Genomic DNA, 3,859 nt, shown 5'->3' with positions numbered 1-3,859 from the left:
ATGTATCTCTATCATGATCAGGGCTTGAGGAGGGACTTCTCAATTCCCCCTGCCACACTTGGAACAGTATGAGGGATGCAGCAGAGGCCAAAGACTGACTAGCCCCAGGGAGTTGATGGGGAACATTATCAAACCAATCTCAAAGGTGGTGCCATTTGCTCTTGGGGAGGAGAGGTGGGACCCAGGCAAGGACAGCAGCTGGAAGGCAAAGGGCAGGCCTGGTTCTCAATAGCGGTAGTGATCAGGTTTGAAGGGGCCATCACAGTACATGCCCAAGTACTGGCCTGCTTCTCAGTCAGCTTGGTCAGCTTCACATTCAGCTTTCCCAGGTGGGCTTCAGCCACTGCTTCATCCAGCTTCTTGGGCAGGAAGTGGACCCCAATGGGATACTTGTCTGGGTGGGTCCACAGCTCAATCTGCACCAGCACCTGGTTGGTGAAAGAGTTGCTCATCATGAAGCTGGGGTGGCCCATGGCGCAGCCCAGGTTGACCACCCGGCCCTCAGCCAGAATGATGATGCGGCACCCATTCTTCAACAAGTAGCGGTCCACCTGGGGCTTGATGTTCACCTCCACAGTGTTCTCGTTCAGCCACTTGACGTCTATCTCCATGTCAAAGTGTCCGATGTTACACACAATGGCGTCATCTTTCATCTGTTCAAAGTGCCGGCCGAGGATGATGTCAATACAGCCTGTGGTGGTGACAAAGATGTTGCCCTCCTGACAGGCCTCATCCATGATGGTCACCTCATAGCCCTCCATGGCAGCCTGAAGCGCGTTGATGGGGTCAGTCTCCGTGATGATGACGCAGGCCCCGAAGCCCCTCAGGGCCTGGGCACAGCCCTTGCCCACGTCGCCATAGCCCACTACCACTGCCACCTTGCCCGCAATCATCATGTCTGTGGCCCGCTGGATGCCATCTATGAGGGACTCCCGTCAGCCATAGAGGTTGTCAGACTTGCTCTTGGTGACGAGTCATTGACGTTGATGGCAGGCACCTTCAGGATCCCATTGGCCATCATCTTGTACAGGTTGTGGACCCCCGTTCTGGTCTCTTCGGAGATGCCTCGGATGCCTGACAGGAGCTGTGGGTACTTGGTGTGGATGAGGTTGGTGAGGTCACCGCCATCGTCCAGAATCATGTTGAGGGGCCCGTCCTTGAAGTACAGCGTCTGCTCAGTGCACCACAGATACTCCTCGTCCGCTTCACCCTTCCAGGCGTACACTGGAATGCCAGCCTTGACAATGGCAGCTGCTGCATGGTCCTGGGTGGAGAAGATACTGCAGCTGGACCATCGCACCTCAGCACCCAGGGCAGTGAGGGTCTCAGTGAGGACAGCTGTCTCCACGGTCATGTGCAGGCAGCCGACAGTGAGGGCGCCCTTCAGTGGTTTGGAGGCCGAGTACATCTCCCTCATGTGCATCAGGCCCGGCATCTCATTCTCTGCGAGGTCCAGGGCCTTGTGTCCCCAGGCGGCCAGGCTGATGTCAGCGACTTTGTAAGGCAGCTTGTCCGACATGCCGGCGGCGGTTCCGCACGGAGTGATGGACACAGGCATAGGGTCCCGAGCCGTGGGCTGGGGACAGGCGCGGGGCTGGCAGCGCCGGGGAGGGCTATTTCTATTATCTTTAATTACATGTTTAAATTAGAATCCTCTGCTCTTAAAACCTTAATTTCTTGTGAAAACTAAGAAGTAAGCAATTATGAACTGTCTTTTACATTAGCATTCTGTAGATTGGTGAACATAAATACCAGTGATAATTTCTTTTTTTTTTTTTTTTTTTGGCTGTGTTGGGTCTTCATTGCTGACCAGTGATAATTTCTAAAAACATTTGCTTTCTTATAGAGAACATCTCAGGGTTGCACCAAACATATTCATTAATAGTCCTAAATACATTTAGTTTCTCTGTTTAGTAACTGATGTCTCAGTATCTTACTTTATTTGGGAAATACCCAGCTATTCAACAAACTCCCATCATTTAGCTTAATTTAACTCAACTCTAAAATTTCACATTACCAAATATCTGGAGAGATCATCCTCAAGTAGACATTCCTAAAAGTTCACCCAAAACTCTTTGCTCATTTGCATTTTCTTTCCTTAAAAGTTTCTTCACATCGAGTTACTTTCCTTGCTGACAAATTTGTAACAGATATAAAAAGATTTTATTTAGCTTATATTAAACCTAGGCACAGTAAAGGTATTACACTTAATGTTGGTGACTCTAAAGACATGTTTATATTAATTAGATCAACAAACTTAAACATTAATACCAGGTATTAATTTAATACTGAATATTTCCCTGTTCACGTGAACCTGAAATTCATTTAGCTTAATCTCTCTTGTATTTAGAATTGTTTGATTTGTAAGTGCTTACTTTACTTTAAGCCAATTAAATAGAGCTCATTTACAAATTAACCTCAGCAATATTATCCAAAGACAAAGACACATACTGAGACATATATATATATATATATAGACAGACACAACGAGACATGTAGCTTCATTTTCTAAACTTAGTCATGAATCAGATATCACAATATAAAATTCACTAGTTTATAAATAACAGTTGGAATAAGTAAAATTTTTAAAGGCTTCTTCCCATTTGTCCCTCAGTCTCAGGAATTAGAGGTAGTCTAGAGAAGTGTTCCTGCGATCCCTGGTCTTGAAGGCACAGGGAGAGAAAATCAAGTTCTCCTAGTAGGACTTGTTCCCGCAGGGTCAGAATTCTGAAAAGACGTTTGATCAAGCTTGCTTTTACTAACTGTATATGCAAAGAGAACCAGTTTTGGAACCAGTTCTCAAGAGTTTTACCTAAACCAGCTTTCTCTGGAGTCTAAACGTGGCCACACAATGTTATCCCATTTCACAAGGCAGAATGGCCATCACAAATCATAACACAGAACACAAAGTATAAAACACAGGCCTGGCTGTACTAATCAGACACTCCCTTAAATACAAGATTGCAGTCTCTCAGAAAAGCTCCTACAGAGACACAGAACTTCAGATCCGAGTACTAACAGAGTAAGGGGAAATATCTCAGGTCTTCAAAGATTTCAATGGTAGGAAAGGAGGCCAGGAAAGGGGGAACAAAAGGGGTGGCCTTACGGACGTCTCCTGCCAACTGCAGGCACCCAGGCATTATGGGACTTTTCCCTGTGCTTCCAGGATGGGAGGACAGGAACTCAGCCCTAGCAGAAACCAGAGACCAGAACCAGAATTTGAGTTCTCTGCCCACCGTAGGTGATCAGGCTCCGACCCGCAGATCAGGCTGAGGCCCTTAAGCCAGACTCCTGCGTCCAGGACGGGGACAGAAGAAAAAAGAGTGGGATAGGAGGGGTTGAAAAGAGGAAAGAGAGAGGAAAGGGGAAAGAGGTCAATAACATCTCTTGTTCCTTATCCGGTCAGGGCACTCTGGCCAGTCATCCGCATCAGGAGGAGACCAGGAACAAAAGGGTCCCAGTTGCAGCTGCTGGGTCTGGTTCATCACCGGGCGAGCCAGTTCCCGAGTACCCCGAGTGGTGAGAATGTCAGTCGTAGTGAAGAAGAGGCCCCACCAGAGTCGCCATTTGTTGCAGGAGGGGGGACCCCTTCCAGGGCCGAGAGTGGGCTCTTGTCTAACGCTCGGAAATGAATTGCCCAAGGAGACACACGTGCTGACAAAGCAAGAGAATTTATTGGGAAGGGGCAGCTGTGTGGAGAGCAGCAGGGTAAGGGAACCCAGGAGGACTGCTGTGCCACATGTCTCGCAGTGTCGAGTTTTATGATGATGGGGTTAGTTTCCAGGTTGTCTCTGGCCAATCACTCTGACCTGGTGACCTTCCTGAATTCAGACCAGACTGAAAATTTATAAATCTATAT

The 3,859-nt window shown here is 47.8% G+C and overlaps 1 pseudogene; it reads right to left on the bottom strand.

The window, feature by feature from the left end:
* Nucleotides 1-225: 225 nt before the first annotated feature.
* LOC136142848 (adenosylhomocysteinase pseudogene) lies at nucleotides 226-1,519 on the bottom strand (annotated as a pseudogene).
* Between the last annotated feature and the right edge of the window lie 2,340 nt (nucleotides 1,520-3,859).

This window comes from Phocoena phocoena, chromosome X (genome assembly GCF_963924675.1).
Source record: "Phocoena phocoena chromosome X, mPhoPho1.1, whole genome shotgun sequence".
Taxonomy (NCBI): Eukaryota; Metazoa; Chordata; class Mammalia; order Artiodactyla; family Phocoenidae; genus Phocoena; species Phocoena phocoena.
The sequence above is the reverse complement of the archived record's forward strand: the minus strand, read 5'-3'. Positions and strand labels throughout refer to the sequence as shown.